We start from the raw sequence: 20,931 nt of genomic DNA on the forward strand, positions 1-20,931 counted from the left end.
TCACCTTCTCTCTTATCCTGAGGTTCCCCCTTTCTCTCTCTCTCTCTCTCTCTCTCCCCCCGTCTTTCACCCTCTCTCACTCTCTCTTTCTCTCCCTCCCACTGTTTTTACATGTGCTCTGTATGCTGAATATGTTTAATGACTTCCTAGGACTATTGATCCTTAAATTATTACCAGGGAGATATAATTAACACATTGTACTGACAGTAATGTGTGTTTCTTCTGACAAAAGGTAATATTTGATTTTTTTTCTGGACAGCCTTCATCAAGAAAATTCAATGCTTTGTTAGAACACAGCTGCTGTATTTGCAAATGCAGTGGATGCAGTTAATTGTTTCATAGAATTTAAAGGAACTAGTATTTTACCTATACCCTTTTTATCCCTTTAGTACATGGAGCTTTGGAACTCTTTCTCACAGGCCCATATCTTCTAATTATATTCAATGAGACATCTTTGAGTTCTGACGTGCATCTTCTTGTCCATTTAAGTAAATATCCTCTTGGGTATATTCCATAAGTTGTGTGTGTGTCATATCACCTGCATTTTATATGCTGCCTATGAAGAACAGACACAATAATGATGTGTGCAGTACTTGTTTTAGCCATCACATCTGTAATTCCCTCCTGTATATATATATATATATATATATATATATATATATATATATATATATATGCTTTTTATGGGTTAAAGTAAAAGTAAGAATTGTTTTGACATCCAGCTACATGTTGTGTAGTATATGTACTGTGGTAACTGACAATCAGAAAAATTAAATGATGGCTGACAAGGAAAGAAGCTTAGCATTAGAAAGCTGTGAGTGTGTGTGAACCATTTAATACTTCAAATATGTATATGTGGGGGGTGGTGAGAATACCCATAATTTACTTTATATTATATATTTGAAATATATAATATAGTACAAACCTTCTACTCTTGTATATAAATGATAGCAATGTATGCTTGTAAAATATGTATTTTCCTACAGGGCATATAAATACTTATCAGCAGTGTTTATGTTGGTAGTTACAGACAGATAAGCCAGACTTGGCCACCTAAAGAGGTCTTTGGGTTCTTCTTGACGAATATCTATTTAATATTTTACGTTCTAGCTATACACTTCTAGTTCTGCCTTTATAAATTTAAGTCCACATTAATATACAGAATTTAGCTAAGCAATTCCTGAATTTAATCTGCAGTGCATACCATATCATACAAAAATAACATAAAAAAAAATAAAAAAGAAACAGGCAAAAAATCCTTGTGGTATGCACAGCATGATTTTGCATTTAATTTTAAAAATCCAAATAAAATATGCATCACTACATTATAAAGTGTTAAATGTAAACCAGCAACCATGTGTTGTAGAAAATAAATAAAAAACAGCAAAATGTTCTAAATTCGTTTTCACTGCCCAAGCTTGAAGTTTAATTGAATAAAATAACTTGATACTGCACAGCCTATTCAGCTTTCAACAAGGCATGAATTTTTAGAAGTCTCTCTCTCTCTCTCTCTCTCTCTCTCTCTCTCTCTCTCTCTCTATATATATATATATATATATATACACATACATATTTGTCCTGGACTTAACCTGTCTCTTTTCAGTGGAAAAAGGTAATGAGAATCCAGGTGAAGTTTGCACACAGTTAGGTCACATTTATACAAGATTACTTGCACATTTCCACACAAATAATCCATATCATCATAACATAAAGAAAAAGATTACACTCTAAGAAATTCCTGACATTTTTAAACAGTAGTTTTTTCTTTCTTTCCTGAGCCATAGGCTGAATCCCTAATTAAGCAAGTCTTCCCCCTTTTTTTTTTAGCTCAGTTCTACATGCCACATCTCTGTACGTTTAAACTGAACTACATCCAGACGAAAAGGAAGCGTTCAGCTACTGGGCTGGCTAGTTTTATACACACATGAAACAAAAGGCTCTGTTCTGTACACTTGGGATAATGCCATATAGAAAATGCAATTCCATGCATAGTAACATCTTGCCAAATATAAATGACCCTGCATAGACTGTGCCAGTGCTGCTCTGCAGTGTAAATTCTATGCTGGAATAATGAATCGCTGTTTAATTTAACCTTACCTTGGCTGACTTGCCCTAAACTGCTGTCAACGAACTTATTTTTTGAAGAAGAAAATAGGGAGTTTCTTACTGCTCCCAGCACAGCTGCTCTTATGTCCTCAGAGAGGCAAGCGACTCCAGCACTGTGCACCTTCAAAACCCTCAGCTTGTCTGCTGTGCTGCTGCAGCTCACTGGGGCTGCTCCGATTGGTTACTGATCACTGCCCTGCCTCCGTCTTCTCCTCCTCCCATCTGCTTTCTTAGCAGTCTTTCCTCTTTGCTTTTCTTATCCTGTATGATTTTCCCCCCTACAGTATGCCTAAAACACTGATATGACTCACACTATGGCTTGGAAGAAGCAGACAGGTACACAACAAGTCTGTATCCTGCAAGATTCCAGTCAGAGCAGCCTTATGGGAGGGGTTTTAGTGCAGGGCACGAGCAGGCAATAGCTGCAGGGTCCTAAGTAATAACAGCTATGTTGCTGGCCGTGGTGCTGAAATACATATATTAAAGGGGACCTCAACCCAAAACCAGCTTTTACAGAATGAAAAAAAAAATAATATCAATCAATCCAACTTTTCATTATAGAATTAAATATGTTAGTGTAATTAAATTATGTATTAAGTTATTTAAAAAAAAATGTAAATGCAACTGAAAACAGTCTTTTTTAATCCCTTTTCTGTTCTCTGCTTTTATAGCCTGAAGCAAATTAGCAGCTGTCAGTTTTCCTAAAACTCTGCCAATCAGCTGGCTTCTGATACATTGTTTCAGTAGTCGGGCACAGGAGTGGAATGACTATAAATAGCCAGATATATATTGCTTTAACAGTTATTGCAAGCCAAGGAATATTAGTTAATTGTATTTGTCTTAACATTTACTCTTCTAATGTCATGTACAGACTAAACAAGGCTGTGCATATGGTTAAGAAACAGCCTGACTGCTCACTTTCATTCTGTGTTGTTTCTGTACTTGCAGGCACAGCACTAGCCTGGAAGCAAACAAATGGAGGTTAGGCACAAAAATGCATTTTATAGTGTTTCTACGGCAAAATATGCATCTTGCACCAAGGCTGACTCTGTGTTCAATTTGAATGAGCTACAGTAGTTGAAGCCATCCTTGCCCCCAATTGTCTGCATACTTTTTTTTAACAGATTGTTTGGACTCAAAGTGGGCTCACTTTGGCAATCTCACCAAAGGCGTGGATCTATGTGTTTCTAATCTTTATTGCTTGTAAGTGTATTACAGCTGTGCAGCTAAAGGATTTCAACATGTTGCCATCATGCTAAGCTGTAGCTTCCGGTATCTGAAGGCTGTTTGGGGTATGTTGTGAGTTGTAATCCAGTAAGAACTGTTGGTCATCCTATATTTAAACATTCTATTTCCAGCAGCTATCATATTACTAAGTGACCTACATTTTTCTTTATCTAAGTTTTTCAGTAACGTATTTACTGTATATATGTATACATTACATAATACTATCAGTTATACTGATACCTTCAGGAGGTATGTGGCGCTACAGCAGTTATACAAGAGATATGTGGCACTAAAAGTCATGGGAATAAAAGTTGTGATTTTTTTTTCTCGAGATTTAATATGCATCCAAATGGCTAAACTCTAAATCTGACAATTAGGCAATTTAACGATGGTTTTTTGTGCCACTTTTCTCTTGCTTTTTCAGTTCAAATGTAAATGTGCATAGTTACATAGTTATATAGTTACGTAGAGTCACACACAACCTATACTTACCAATCTATATACTATATATATATATATATATAAATATATATATAACTAGTAATACTAACTGTAGATATTAGTATCACAATAGCCTTGGATACTATGCTTGTTCAAGAACTCCTCTAAGCCCCTCTTAAAGGCATTAACAGAATCTGCCATTACCACATCACTAGGAAGGGTATTCAACAACCTCACTGCCCTCACTGTGAAAAACCACCTACACTGCTTCAAATGGAAGCTCCGTTCCTCTAATCTAAAGGGTTGGCCTCTGGTGCGTTAAACATTTTTATGGCAAAAAAAAAACACCCCCTATCTGCCTCTAATCCCCTCTAATGTACTTGTAGAGAGTAATCATGTCCCCTCACAAGCGCCTATTTTACAGAGAAAACAACCCCAACCTTGACAGTCTAACCTCATAGCTTCCATCCCATTTACCAGTTTAGTTGCACGTCTCTGTACTCTCTCCAGCTCATTAATATCCTTCTTAAGGACTGGAGCCCAGAACTGCACCGCATACTCAAGGTGAGGCCTTACCAGGGACCTATAAAGAGGCAAAATTAATGCCCTTTTTTATACAAGACAGCACTTTATTTGCTTTAGTAGCCGCAGAATGACACTGCTTGGAATTAGGCAACAAAAACCCCTAGATCCTTCTCCATTAAGGATACCCCCAACAAACTACCATTCAATTAGAAAATGTTCCATTTACCACCACTCTTTACAATCTATCCTTGAGCCAGTTCTCTATCCAATTACAAATATTATGTTCAAGGCCAATATTCCTCAATTTAATCATTAACCTTCTGTGAGGTACTGTATCAAACGCTTTGGCAAAGTCCAAGTAGATGACATCAACTGCCATTCCAGCATCAAGGTTCCTGCTCACCTCCTCATAAAAGGCGACTAAATTAGTCTGGCAAGATCTGTTACGCATAAAACCATGCTGGCACAAACTAATAGTATTGTGAACTGCAATGTATTCAAGTACCCTAACCCTTATTACACCTTCCAAAATCTTTCCTACTACTGATGTCACACTAACAGGCCTATAGTTTTCAGGCTGAGAACGGGATCCCTTTTTAAATAACGGCACCACATTAGCAATTCACCAGTCTCTCGGCACTGTGCCAGACCTCAACGAATCCTGAAAAATGAAGAGGCTTGGCAATCACAGTTCTAAGCTCATTTAATACCCTGGGATGAATCCCATCCGGTCCTGGACCGTTGTTTACCTTTACATGTTCAAGTGTCTTTTGAATTTCCTCCTGAGTGACCCATGCATCAGCAGCTAAATTTCTAGAACTGGGCATATTAAAAGGGAAGCCTTCATTAGCTGGCTCCTCAGATGTATAGACAGATGAAAAATAGGAGTTCAAAATTTCTGCTTTTTCCCAGTTCTCATCAACCAACTTACCCCCCCTTAAGACATTTTAAAAATAAAAAAATGAGAAATGTTAAAGTTTTAGTAAATGTGTCCCTTAGTATTTTAACATACTATAGCTATTCTGATTACAGAACGTGTCCATTTTTACATCATCAAAAATAAATCAATGCAAGTCTTAAAATAAACCTCTTAGGGGGGTAGGTAATAAAAGTTGGTAATGGAAAAATTATTTGCAATGTGAAAATGTATGCCTCTGTGCGTAAAGGCAAAAAGCTAATTTGCCTTTGTACAAATCTAATATGGGCTTTGCAAACGTGGAAACTGTTTAGCGATCACTTCCGACAGTGGCAGAAAGTTTGCAGATGGTATTGTTTGCACATTGTGTGGTATATGTAATAAACCTTCTTAATGAAAAAGTTAAGTTTGCTCCAAAAGATTACGCCACCTTCAAGCATACCTTAAACGTTTACAATGTGCAATTAAACAGTGCAATAACAGTCTAATGAACAATATTACATTGCAAAATCTGAACTTTTATTCTTATTTGTGCGCAATTTTTTTCCATTTACTTATTTCCTTCCCCCGTTAATCTTTTATTTGTTGTTTTTACATATTCCTTTTAAAAAACCATTACAAAATTTTTGCAAAAATTTGTTGCGGCAAAAAAAAGCTGAGGTCACATCAAAAAATTGCAATCATGTTAGGTGGTGTCAAAAAAACTGCAAGCTAAAAAAATTGTGTGGTAGCCACATTTCAGAAATGTTTTGCCATTTCATGAATTTTTCATCAGTTTAGATAATTTTTCAGCAAAGGGAAACAGGACAGATTCTCTAAGTACTGATACCCCCAAATGGTTTCAACAAGTCTACACAAGGCTTTAATAGAAACAATAGGCAGAGCCAGCAAGGGATGATAATCCAGGCACATAGGCTCCAATAAACCTCCACACCATGCTTGATAAGAATAAGGAGGTAGGACCAATAGGGGCAGATAAAAAGCCACAAGGAGAGACTAGGGGGACAGTTTTCAGAGAGAGAGAGCAAAGGATTTCATATCAGACCTACTGCTTCAATTACTTTTCAGCCATTGTTTACTGTAGATGGACTTTTGTGGGACTACAGACCTGTCTTCTTGTCATTTTGCTTCCATAGAACAATTGAATGTGTTCTGTTACCATTGGATTTTACAAAATGTAGTGATTAAAAAAACATGTTCTATAATGCTTTTCTTATGTCATTTTCATGGCACTGTGAGTCCCTTTTTTGTTAATCACAAAATGTGGAATGTCCACATATAGCCAAAAAACAGCTGATATATGGCAGTCCTTAACCATAATCTTATAGTTTCTTCAGGTTACACAAATCTAGGTGGGGATTATGTTTTCATAAGATTCCAAAAGGCATTAATAAGGGGAATGCTGGTGTCTAGTGATGAGCGAATCTGTCCCATTTGCTTAAAAATTCATGAAACTTTGGAAAAATGTGTGAAACACATAAATTGTAACGTGCATCAAAAACATTTTTGAAGCGCAGCAAATTTTTGTTGTGGTGAATGTTTTAGCCCGTTTCAAAAAAAAAAACTCCAATTGCGAGACACAGAAATTGGCAGTGAATCCATGCTTTGCAAAAAATTGTGCTCATTACTGGTCTCCAAGCCTTCTTTTAGTCATAAAAGGTTCCTTTTCTTTAAGTAAAAAACATTGCATAGCTTTGTAACTTTCACAGGGGCAGATCAGATCTACACATGGCTCCTTTTATTTGTTGTGGTCCCTGGAGTCTATTTTTGTACCTTATACATAACATAATATAGGCCGATCATTGCTTCTATCAGCCCACCCCCATTACAAAGTACAGAGGCATCATTTAGTTGAATCAACACATGTAGTGATTATATCACCTTGTCTTAGATCATTGATCCCCAACAAGTGGCTCGTGAGCAACATGTTGCTCACCAACCCCTGGTGTGTTGCTCAGTGCCTCCAAAGCAGGTAGTTAGTTTTGAATTCCTGACTTGGTGGCAAGTTTTGGTTGAATAAAAACAAGATTTACAACTAAATAAAGCCTGCTGTAAGATGATAGTGTGCATAGAGGCTACCTAATAGCCAGTCTTAGTCCTTATTTGGCACCTCCATGAACATTTATGATGCTATTTTTGCATTTGACTGTGGCTCATGAGTAAGAAAGGTTGGGGATCCCTGTCTTACAAATAATAATGATATGTTTAAACACAGGTACCATATCAGAATGGGAGCAAGGGTCAAACTCAAAAAGAAACTAGTGGCAGAGGCCCTCCAATCCATCCCTCCCAATAACACAAAAATCATGGTGGCTCCAGCTGTGCTTTTTAAAAATGTAAGGTTATAGTTCTATCTTCTTTTTACGCAAACCTCTTTCATATAAACGTTTCAACCTTAGAATAAATGGGAAATTGGCATTTGGAAAGGCTGAATTGTGAAACAACTAGGAGGCAATGCATTTCCATAACTTTGCTGAAGTTTTAAATGAAGCATGACATTTTATTTTGGATCTGTACAAGTATTGTCAAGAAAAATCTAGGGGTTTTACTGTTTCCAACACAAAGCCTGGCAGTTCCATGATCACAGGCTCTTGTCAATGCTATGTATGCTATGTATATATGTTTACTCATAGATGAACAAGTTTCACTTTGAGCCATTACCTCAGATTTCTTACACCAAACAGCTTCTGATCATTTATTTTGTTTACAAAACAGACCCATATAATCTACAAATTTTGTTAAGTCTAGATATAATATTGTACATTTACACAACACGCTTGTATACAGTATACCCATTACTCTCTCATCTGTTTAATAACATTAATTTGATTAATGCAAAGTTCCAATATGTGTGTTTTGTTAGATTAATATCCACAGAAATTATTCAGTTTTTTTCTTTTTCTGTTGCCTAATGTAGATATGGAGGTGTACTTTTATTCGATAACCTTACTCAAGAGAGATCCATTTTACTAGTTAAATTACTTTACTCAGATTTAAGAATTATTTGCCATATACATATTTAACAGAAAAATGTTCAGCTAAAAAGGTATTTACTTCAGAATCATCCCTCTGTTGTTTCTTCACTTCTGCACAGGCCCTGTGCTGTGTGTGTGTGTGTGTGTGGGGGGGGGGGGGCAGAAGGGGGGGAGTGTCAGTGATCCCTATAACACTACAGTTGCTTTTTTACTTTCTTATATGATGTCACTCATAGTTCTGACAGCAGACTTAACTCATATTGGCTGTATAAGATGTGTATATCTTTATTTATAAAGCACTACTTATGTACGCAGCTCTGTACATATCTGACATTGCTTCCTGTGCCTGTGACAGAGTGCTGCAAATCTAACATAATAGTATGTTAGATTTGTGATATGCTGTGTCTGTTTGCTTATGCCATTGCAAGGTAGTAATTAGCCAATGACCTTTCAATTTATGCAACTGTTTAGAGTGCACAAGAACTCCAATAGGAAAAGGTAAGAGCAAAGCCTGGATGTGAGAGGCCACTCCTATCCATTTAGAAAACTGATCAGAAAGACAGAAGAGAGACTGATTTAACCTTTATTTTACAACTTCTCCCATACTTTGTAACTTCTCCCATCTTCCACCTGCTCAATCTTCTCTTCCAACTCGTTCTTTGTGCTCCTTGTTATGAACCCCCATGACTGACTTTTCAGTTTAGACCCTAGCCTTTCCTCATTTTGCTCCACCAGTGTGTGTCCTAATCTATGCACTTCTGTAGGGTTTTAATCATAGTTACATAGTTAGTTAGATAATTAAATAATTACATAGGGTTGAAAAAAGACCATCAAGTTCAACCCTTCCAAGTAAACCCAGCACACACAACCTATACATAAACTATATATACAACCATTAATACTAACTGTAGATATTAGTATCACAATAGCCTTGGATATTCTGCTTGTTCAAGAACTCATCCAGGCCCCTCTTAAAGGCATTAACAGAATCTAGGAAGGGCATCACTAGGAAGGGCATTGCACAACCTCACGGCCCTCACCATGAAAAACCACCTACGCTGCTTCAAATGTAAGCTTCATTCCTCTAATGTAAAGGGTTGGCCTCTGGTGCGTTCATCAGTTTTATGAACACCCCCTATCTGCCTATAATCCCCTCTAATGTATTGTACAGAGAAATCATGTCCCCTCGCAAGCGCCTCTTTTCCAGAGAAAACAACCCCAACCTCGCCAGTCTAACCTCATAGCTTAAATCTTCCATTCTCTTTACCAGTTTAGTTGCACGTCTCTGCACTCTCTCCAGCTCATTAATATCCTTCTTAAGGACTGGAGCCCAAAACTGCACCGCATACTCAAGGTGAGGCCTTACCAGAGACCTATAAAGAGGTAAAATTATGTTTTCATCCCTTGAGTCAATGCCCTTTTTTATACAAGACAGCACTTTATTTGCTTTAGTAGCCACCGCATGACATTTCCAGGAATTTTACAACTTATTATCTACAAAACCCCCAAGATCCTTCTCCATTAAGGATACCCCCCAAAAAGTTGCACAAGAAGCACACTGTTATTAGCTGTCTATTAGCCCACACCTCCGGTGGGAGAAACAATTTTGAGGTGACAGGTGCATCAGTGAACACTGGGGTCAGCAGGGCTCTCCTATAAAGGGGCAAAATTATGTTTTCATCGCTTGAGTCAATGCCCTTTTTTATACAAGACAGCACTTTTTTTGCTTTAGTAGCCACAGAATGACACTGCCTGGAAATAGACAACTTGTAATCTACAAAAACCCCTAGATCCTTCTCCATTAAGCGAACCCCCAACAAACTACAATTTAGTAGATAGTTTGCGTTTATATTATTTCTACCAAAGTGCATAGTTTGCACTTGTCCACATTGAACCTCATTTTCCAGTTTGCTGCCCAGTTTTCCAATTTTGTCAAATCGCTCTGCAAAGCGTCAGCATCCTGCATGGAACTTATAGTTTTGCACAATTTAGTGTCATCAGCAAAAATAAGGAAGTAAATAAGGAAATAAGGAAGTGTCTGACAATTGCAAAAAAAAACAAAAAAAAAAACAAGCTGTTGTCTATTGAAATTAAATGGGGCACTCCCTCTTGGCATATCAGTTTAGCCTGTCACCATCATTAATAGCAGAAAAACTGCCGGGTGCTTTAGCGGAAACCAGTTAATTGGAAATGGTAGCTTATAAACAAAACTTCTCATATCTCTGCTTCAAAACCTAACCACCATCAATGACTTTTTATTACTGCAGTAATAATATACAGAATATTCTGAAATATACATGGGACACTAGTTAATAATAATTTTAATCAGCCAGATTTATGTCTTTTGGGGTTATGTAGTAAAAGGCACTAGGTATGCCCAGGAGCAGTAACCCATTGCAACCAATCAGCAGGTACCTGGCCACCTGTTTAAAAGCAAACATCTTATTGGTTGCTAAGAGTTACTGCTCCTGGGCAAATTTAGTGCCTTTTGCTTCATATGGGTGTTTGTGCGCAATTACACTTTAACCATTACCTTGAAATTAGTTCTTACATGTAAATCCCTTAAAGGTGTTGTTTACCTTTAAATTAACTTTTAGTATGATATTGAAAGTGCTATTCTGAGACAATTTGCAATTGGTCTTCATTTTTTATTAATTGCTGATTTTTTAATGATTTTGTTTTTTGTCCAGCAGCTTTCCAGTTTGGAATTTTAGTAGCTATCTGGTTTCTAGGGCCCAATTTAACCTAGCAACCAAGCAGTAGTTTAAAAGGGAGCCTGGACTATTAATAGGGAAGGGCCTAAATACAAGCATAGGTAATAAAAGTAACAATGACAATAAAACTGTAGCCTCTCAGAGCTATAGTTTTTGGCTAAGGGTGTCAATGACCCCCATTTAATGGCTAAAAAGAGTCAGAAGAGGAAGACAATTGATTAAAAAATTATAAAAAAATAAGTTATGAAGTCCATTTGAAAACTCGCTAGGAATAGGCAAGTTTTGTAACATACTTAAAGTTAATCTGAAGGTGAAGCACACCTTTAACATATAATTTAATTACATGTAATTTTCTAACTGCAATTTATCCAGTGTCCATTGCATATAAATACAAAATAAAAGCAATAGATTTTGCAAGGCTATAGAAGTACTAGAATGTATTATTTACAACTGCAAGATTATTATCAAATTCTTTTATTTCCCTATTCCAATCCAACTTCTTTCTTTAATATTTTTTGTGCTGACATTTTTTCTACTGTCAGCAGAGAATAAGTTATATTTCTTGTTTTCAGTCCTTTGTATGCCATGTTTTTTATAAAGCATTCTCATTTCTAGATACATGATCATGATGTGGGCCTGTGTATGTACGTGTACTTTTTTTATTTTTTTTTTAAGCTTCTAACTTCATTGGTTTTAAATTAAATAAAACTAACACTTGGACCACTATCAATACATCTTTTTTGTTGTAAAATCTTGTATATATATATATATATATATATATATATATATCATAGAAAGAATGCCGCACACACAGGGACTTGATACAAAAGAAAAAGTGTTTTTATTGAAAACATTCCAATGTTTCAGAGGAAGAGCACAACCAGTGCTCGAAACATTGGAATTTTTTCAATAAAAACACTTTTTCTTTTGTATCAAGTCCCTGTGTGTGCGGCACTCTTTCTATTATATTTTTGTTTTGTGACCTGCACCAAGGGCATTTGGACTTGTATAGGGTGTTCGGGACCTGGGGTTTTCCGTATAAGGGATCTTTCCATAATTTGGTAATTTGGATCTCCATAACTTAATGGGTATATTTATCATGCTGTGTAAAAAGTGGAGTTAAACATCACCGGTGATGTTGCTCATAGCAGCCAATCAGATGCTTTGCTTTGATTTTCTAACTGTTGGAATCTAATTGCTGATTGGTTGTCCTGGGCAACATCACCGGTAATGCTTTACTCCACTTTTTACACAGGATGATAAATATATCCCCTACTAGTCTGCTAAAAATTACTTAAATATTGAACAACTCCAATAGGCTTGTTTTGCCTCCAATACGGATTAATTAGATCTTAGTTGGGATCAATTACAAGGTACTGTTTTATTATTACAGAGAAAAAGGAAATAATTTTTAAAAATTAGAATTATTTGCTTATAATGGAGTCTATGGGAGACAGCCTTTCCGTAATTTGGAGCTTTCTGGATATTGGGTTTCCGGATAAGGGATCCCATACCTGTATGTATATATAATCATTACACAAGGTAGAAAAATGTCAGCTTCTATTCTTGTTTGCTGCTTTTGAAAATTTTGACTCTACACAATTCTTCATTCTACAAATTCGGTCTCTCTACCATTCCTTTATACCACCAAAGTAAATTGCATTCAGTTATATTGTATGACACATAGGGGCCCATTTATTAAATCACGAATTTTCGCCAATTAAAAGCACAATTGGAAAAAATTAGGAGTAACCAAGATAATTTCTGATGTGTAAAAATTACACGAAAATTATTTTCTTGGTCGTACAAAAATATCGTGGTTGCAATCCAAAAGTAACAAAATTTTTGTATCTGAACAATCTGAAACGGCGCGAAAACCTTTCTGGCTTTGAAACTTCAATGCATGATTTTGGAAGCCTTTCATAGGACTTAATTTCACTGTACAGATCCAACCTGGGCAAAAGATAGCCACAATAGCAAAGCTTGTATGAATTCTGAAATGGTCGTAGTCTTTGCGAAAAATACGACTTTTTTATGGAATTTAACGAACACCACAAAAAAGTCATACTATTTTAATGATATTATCCTGGTTAATATGAAAAGTTCTATAAATTAGAAAAAATACGATTTTTTTTCATTCGTGTTCAATCGTGCTTTAATGTTTGTGTAATTTTGTGTTTTTTTTCCTACCAGAGCTAAACTCACTTTTTAACAAAAGCACAAACGTCTACGAGCTTGGCGCTCTTTACACATTTTTCTACAGCCAAAATTTACATAACATAAAGGCGTTAAATCTGATGTTCGGACAGCAAAATTCACTATTTATTTTACACTGTTTTTTCAGCAAATTCTGTTTTATGCAGCATATTAAACAGACCCCTTATTATCCCATAAAAACTGACTTGGTTGCTCAGACCCTTACAGTTAGGGTAGGTCCTCTGAATAATACTATGATATTTATAGTTTAATTTACTGGCACAGAGCCCTACACTCTTAGATTAAAATCTATAAATGACATTTAAAACAGGATAAAATACACAAACCATGACACCAATGGTTAAACTCAGATTCCACTACAATTCCTGCACTGAAATGCCTCAGAGACATAAATGTAGTTTCCTGCACAGCAACTGAATTAGGACCCTGCAGCTGTGAGTGCTCGTGCACAGTGTGAAACCACTCCTATAAGGCTGTCCAGATACAGAAATATACACAATAAAAAGAATTTGCCAGGACTCAGACTTTGTCACAATGCAGTTACTGTACAAAAGCTTCTGGTTGGAGAGAGATTCCAGCTATGCTCAAGAAATTAAAAGAAAAAAAAAAAAAAACAATAATAAATGTAATCATGCTGCTAACCAGGTTAAGAAATAAACATGTCGCTGTCCAGAATACAGGACCAGCTCTAGTGTAACTGGATTTGAGAAATTACAGCTGAGCTCAGTGATAATTGCGAGTGGGCTGAAAAAGGGAAAATGTTTTACTGCCAGCTGAGCCGGAGGTGTAAGAGAATGAAAAGAGATGCAAAAAGGTGGGGGCATATGTGTGACAAGATGCTAATGTGTAGTTATATTCTCCCTGTTCCTCACGGACTGCTAAACATCCAGCTGCTGTGTTGGCTCATCCATCAGTTATCCAGTGTCCCATACTGCTGTGTGCAAGAGAGGGACTGAGTAATGTCCTTTTACCCTTCGACCCTGTGTTGATGGACTGCCTTAAGCAAGTGTTTTACCTTGTAAATCGGTTTCCAATAGTAGACATTATTTTAAAAAGTGCATGTTCTAACGTAATGGCAGAGCTAATTATGTGTCCTATTACGATCACAGAACTATTTACTCAACATGTGTAAATACATGCTGTGATCTCTAATAAGATATTTTCTACCAGTGAAACAATGCTCATTGTGTCTATGTGTACATATTTACATAAATAAGACAAACAAATGCATACAATAAATGATAAACTGAAATGTGTCATATACAGTATTTGTTAGATATAAATTCAATATTAAATGTGCACATCAATGGGAATAGCTTAGATCCAAAATATCCTTGCTGACATCTATGATCTTCCTTGAAGAGTCCTGTCCTCAGAATGTCCCCACAAGGTCCTGCTTATTTAATGCTCAGGTAGCATTAAAATTTATCACACAACTGCAACATAATCTGGGCCTTGAGATGGGTACTTATATTCCTGTGTCATAAAACAATAAAAGCTATTTTACCTTATTAAGATAGGCTACCCTGTATATGCCATTATTATGACACACCAGTGTAAGAAATCGTTCATCTTGGGTGCCATTATTTGTGATATATATATATATATATATATACATATATACATATACATATATATATGTGTGTTCCATATCAAAGGGGTTTTCTGTGGATGGTGGTGGGACACCACGTCTGCTCCAAGAGCCGTAAATCTCATTACTGTATGCGAGAAGCCTTCTCAACAGTTAGTGAACAATGGGCAAGGAGTGGTTCTTATCAACCCCATCTGATCAGTTGGTATGTGGGGGCAATGACTGAAAAGGTGTATAAATGTGGACTGGAAGGAGTCAAGGGGAACAGCCTGGGTGGAAGAACCTGGGAGGAGCACCTGGGGAGAGGATCTGAGAACTGCATCAGAGGTGACCGGGCAGGATGTGAGGAGAACAGACCAGAGGAAGCCATGATCAGCTGGTTAAAGAAAAGGAACCAGACCACCATGTTTTGTGTCTGTCGGTAACTATGATGATGTAGACTTTGTGATTAATCTTTAAATGTAAATAATGTATATATATTGTTTTGTGTTAACTAATCCTTTAATTGTAACAATCCATTGATTTGCTATTCAATATATTCATTTTAATATACACTTATTGGTGTAGGTTATTTGTCTGCTTCTCAAAAGAACCGAAACCCTAGTAAGAGGGGTGATTAATATATTATATATAATTAAATATTTATATATATATATATATATATATATATATATATATATATATATAGTCAAAAAATCTTATACCAGCTCGACAATTCTATGCTAAAATAGCACTAAAAAAAGAATCTTGTAAAATGTGGACAGCTTTTAATTTCAGCACCAATTTAGTGCTGGGCAACTAATCCATTTATATAAACAATGTACAGGTATAGGACGCATTATCCATTAATACCAAGGGTATTCTGGATAAGGAGTCTTTCCATAATTTGGATCTCCATACCTCTACTAAAAAGTCAATAATTATTTATATCTTAGTTTGGATCAATTAAATGGGAGATGGGCTTTCCGTAATTTGGAGCTTTCTGGATAATGGGTTTCTGGATAAGGGATCCAATACCTGTACTGTATGTATGGGTTCCTGTCATAAATTCTGCTGATTGAAAGTATGCTTTTTCATTCATACAATTAGCTGAAGGAAGGATCACTAACTTAGTTACTAATGCGATAGGATGCCATAGTAAAGAAAGGAAAATTACAACACTGTGGAAGATTGAAAAGTATGTATGTTAAGGCTTAAACATGAATGCTTTTGTTAAATAGAATATTCAGCTTATTCAAAGCTATTTGCTCAAGTTCCATTTTTACAAACCAGGATTATATTCTAGGTCATATAGTAGGTAAGCTTCATCCTCAAAATAAATAACAAGCTATGACGACTAGTGATGAGCGAATCTGTCCCGTTTCGCTTCCCTGGAAAATTTGCGAATCTTTCAAAAGATTTGCAAAACGGCGAAAAATTCACTAAACTGTGAAAATGTTGCGCGTCAAAAAAATTATCGCCCGCGACTATTCTTTTGTCACCCGTGGCTATTCTTTTGTCACCCAGCTATTCTTTTGTTGCCCGTGGCTATTGTTTTGTCGCCCACGGCTATTCTTTTTCAAAAGATTTGCAATACGGCGAAATATTCGCAAAACGGTGAAAATGTCGCGCGTCAAAAAAATTGTCGGCCGCAACTATTCTTTTGTCGCCCGCGGCTATTCTTTTGTCGCCCACGGCTATTCTTTTGTCGCCCGCAGCTATTCTTTTGTCGCCCGCAGCTATTCTTTTGTCGCCCGCGGCTATTCTTTTGTCACCAATAGCTATTGTTTTGTTGCCCACGGTTATTCTTTTGTCACCCATGACAATTTTTGGACGCGCAGCGAATTTTTCTGTGCCAAATTTTTTTTTCCGTTTTGCGAAACAATCCACCAATGGTGAAACGCGGAAATTCCCCGTGAATCCATGCCTGTCGAAACATTTCACCCTTCACTAATGATGACACAATAACTAACATAATCATTAGACACCAAATAAAGTGTTTAGATGATGATAACATTCCATTTCTCTATACGCATACAAGGAGTGCTGGGAGTTGTAATTAATGTATGCTGTTAATAGAAACTTAATGAAAAAAGATTCTGTAAACAAATTAATATATTCATTAAAGTTATACATAGTTACATAGTTATTTTGAGTTCAAAAACGACCTTGTGTTGAAAAAAGTCCTTCACGTTTAACCCCTCCAAGGGAAAATCAAATAATTTATATACACACACTCTTACCTTACACTCAAATATTGACAAAAAAAGGTGAGAATTTTCAGTGGGAATTTTCTGTTTGATGATAGATATACTGTATAGCACCCAGGCTGAGTTACTGGTTCCTTTAAATATCCAGGGCAAGGTAGGCTAGTGCCCTGGAGCATGGCTAGAGAACACAGAAGCCAATTAGGAAACACATGAAGTACTTAAGGGGAGCCTGGGTAACTTAGAGAGACTGTGAGGGGAAGACTGGGCTGATAGCAAATTACCCCTGATTCTGGGACTCCAGAGAAAGACTGCCTGGCAGTGGTAGTGTGGATTTTGTTATAACGTTCATTGAAACTACACTCTGGTGAGAGTTTGTTTTTGTTGAACTTTTGTCCCTTTTCAAACATGAAGCTGTATTGTATGTTATTTTGCTATGAAAATAAAGCACAGGCAGGACCCTGAAAATTTTGTTGCAAACGAGAGTGGCCTGTCTCATCTGTAAAGCCCAGATTCCAGTCGGCTACCAGCTAAATCCCCCACACTACATATACCAATATCTATACCCACTGACTTATTGTAGATCTTAAGATCACAATATCAGATAAGATCAGAATAGAAGTCATCCAAGCCAATCTTAATAGCATTAATAGAATCTGCCACCACTCAGCATAGCATTCCTCAATCTCACTGCTTTTACAGTAAAGAACCATTTACGTTCCTTCAAATGAAAGTATAGTTACTAAAGTTTGAAGGGTTGGTCTCTGGTTCACTGATAATTTCTATGACAGAAAAGATCCATCAATATTTTTCTTTAATGTCCTCATCAGTTCTTCCTATAATACCAATCAATCCCAAATACATGACTTCTATTGTTAAGGATGTTGTATTATTGTTTTAAAACACCACAGATTTTAGATATTTGAAGAATTATGAAAAACTTTATTTTTTTTACAGAGCACATCAATGCAGAGAGTTATAGCTAAGCAACAGTCTTTCAGTTTTTAGGAATAGCTCTAGTCAATCCAGATTAGTTATTCAATGTAATTAGTGTTCTCCACTCCAAATATTATATCTGAAGGAACATGTTAATATATATTTATATCTTGTAGGAAGAAAATAAGAAGCGATAAAATTTTTAACGCATGTTATAAATAGCGCTCGTTTTATCGACCTTTAGTGAATCGTCCCCAAAGCCTGATGAGATTTACTTTTTTTTAAAAACTTTTTTTGAAAACTGAATTGTTGACATAAAATAAAAATTATTACATAAAGAAGCAAGTTTGCAGGTTTTTAGTCATGCCCACTTTTTTCACTCATATTTTTTATTTTTACAATGTAGATTTGAACCTTTGTATGGGATCAGAGAACGCTTTCCCCTGTTTTTCTGTTTGTAATATCATCCATCCCGGTTAAAGGTTTGAAAGCAATCTAATTGGCTGGGAGCCCCAGTGCATCTATGGGGGAAAAGGGACCCAGGTAGAGCCTTTCTTCAGTGCCAAATACATTGGGTGGACCAGCAGAGTTTATAAAGAATTCCCTGCTGCAGCAGCCAGCCAGAGCCAGATCCATGGAAAGGGAAAGCAGAAAAGAGCATGAGAGTGCAGTGGAAAAAATAAAAAGATGCCAGTAACAAGAGAGGCTATGGAGTGCTTGTTTTGGACAAGCCTTGAGCTCCAACCACCTAGAGAGAGCATTTGGCATCTATGTTTAGCTGCCTATGGATCCATCCTTGTGTTTCTGTGTGAGGACAGGTGTTGATAGTGAGTCTGCTATGTGGGATCAACTGCTTTAACTGTACTTTGGGGCAGGTAGCACTACCAGGGGTGTTAAAGAGCTCTTGGGGAAGGGACATATTCTCAGGGATTGAATTGAGCAAGTACTTTGTCCAACTGGAGAGAGTTTGGGACTGTGGCAAATTGAGAAACAATGGCCAGGTGCTTATAGACCACACAGGTTCCCCTGTATTTGTGTGTGATTTATTTTTCCTAGTGAAATCCCTCTAAGGTGTACTCTTCAGTGCCCACTAAGAGGAGGCTCTGCGCTGTAAATCCTAGTTCCCAGTATCTTTCATAGATAGAGGTTCAGGGCTGCTGGATTCCAAAGTAACTGCCAAGAAAAGTGAGTGTGATCCTGTTACATGGGAGTATGCCAAGAAAGGGTTACACACTGTCAGGTTAAAGTTGCCAAGATTTCATTTTTATTAATCTTAAAAAAAACCCAGCAAAATCACAATTAATAACTTTACACCCAAATCTCCTATAGGTCTCATTTAGGCAGTATGTCAGCAAGATTCTTCCCTCTCTTAGACCTACTTTGTGGACATTGTGTTATAAAATGAGCAATATTTTAATTGGCATTTAACATATTTAAATGTTACTGCACAATTTTACCGGTATCTGACCTCTGGTTATTAGAAGTCATAATTAAACTTCTATCTTTGTATATTTGCTTTGGAATTAGAAAATCTTTTTGTTTGAATTTCATGGTAAAAAAATTAATTTACTATAACTGTGTTGTAGAAATCTATCCCTAGGTTCTCCTGATTTTTTTGAATACATATTCCATAGACAGGATATGTTGTTTATGTGCCATATACCTAAGAAATTTTGGAAATTATAGATAAACAAGACGCTAGTGAAATTTAATTACCTTTGACTTTACTTGTTGTTGTCAATCAAGTGGAGTGGTCACCAAAATGCAGTGGAGCCAATGGGAGGATGACATTACATTTTAGCTCTGCAGATATTTTAGCTCTGCAATAACATATACATTTTCCTATCTTGTTAGAGGAATTCTTTTCCACTATGCTACAACTGATCTTCATAAAAAAAGGCTCCCGTATTGCTAATTTCTTCCACGCATGGCACCTTGCCAGCTCCTTAGATAGACAGGGGACAGCATGGATATATGAAAATATTCACCACTATATTTATTTTAGATTTATTATTAAGGCCCTGAATTTATGTTTTCTTATGGGCACTGTCAAGTTACATGGCAGTCAGCTAAACTCAATCATCAAAAAGAGAATAGAGCTGGAAAGTCCAGCAAAGCAAATCAAATGGAAGAGAGAGAGACCGTTCCAGAGGCTAGAGAATCATTGTGTTCACGCCTACCCCAGATGTGAATTAAATTTGTCTCCACATCTCAAAAGGTAGCAGATGCTGTTGGGTAAATTTTAGCTAGCCTTGGAGGAAGTTAAATACCAATGTAATAGTACTTGCTTTACATGGTTTATGAATTTAGTGGCTTTATTGGGCCGTGTAAAAACCTTAGACTCCTTCTGTAAATTAGATTCCCATTTGAGCATGAAAGGAAGTTCAATACAGCATTTATTATCACTTATAAAATAACAAATACAGATAGCCCTTTTCATTTTTTAAATATTTATAAAATGTTGAAACATTTTGGTATGTCTCTCTGCCATATAATTAAATTACTTGGTTAGTAGTGATTAAATTAGAATTTGAAGATAAAAAGAAATCATGTTTAGAAATATTATATTTGCATCTCATAATCTCATAATCCCTTTAGATATCCAGTTTCCCATCCGGGGTAAGAAGATATCAATCATCGACATAGGAGTGACAGGAGTATCATTTGGGGTGTAGTAACTGCCAATCCCTCCCTTTCTAAATCAATCCACATTTTTAAGGTACAGTATCTTTTAACCAAAGTTCCTTGAATTGAGCACATGCTAAAGCATCAGTGATGAGCAAATTTTTTTCACCAGGCATGGATTCGTAGTGAATTTCCGAATTTCAGCATTGGTGGTGAATTGTTTTGCGGAACTTCTGTGAAAATTCGCCACGGAAAACTATTTTGTGCATCAAAAAAAGTCACAGTCGCGTCAAATTAGGCCCAGTCACTCAAAAATGGGTGCGTTCCCTTTAAAATTTCGGGCGGTCATGCCAAAACAGACGCGGGTGACAAAAAAAGTCATGGGCAAAATGCATTTAGTGGATTTTTTACCATTTCGCTCATCACTATAAAGCATCATTTTCTAAGTACCCCAATTTCTCCCTCAGTTATA

General features: G+C 36.5%; 1 protein-coding gene across 1 annotated transcript in view; it reads right to left on the bottom strand.

Moving 5' to 3' along the window:
- cdh18 (cadherin 18) overlaps positions 1 to 2,315 on the bottom strand; it is a 319,640-nt gene extending 317,325 nt beyond the window's left edge. The window contains exon 1 of the mRNA XM_018094962.2: positions 2,098 to 2,315. The gene's annotated coding sequence lies outside the window, so the exon portion shown is untranslated. The remainder of the gene's footprint in view (positions 1 to 2,097) is intronic.
- Between the last annotated feature and the right edge of the window lie 18,616 nt (positions 2,316 to 20,931).

The sequence above is a fragment of the Xenopus tropicalis genome, chromosome 6 (genome assembly GCF_000004195.4).
Source record: "Xenopus tropicalis strain Nigerian chromosome 6, UCB_Xtro_10.0, whole genome shotgun sequence".
Classification (NCBI taxonomy): Eukaryota; Metazoa; Chordata; class Amphibia; order Anura; family Pipidae; genus Xenopus; species Xenopus tropicalis.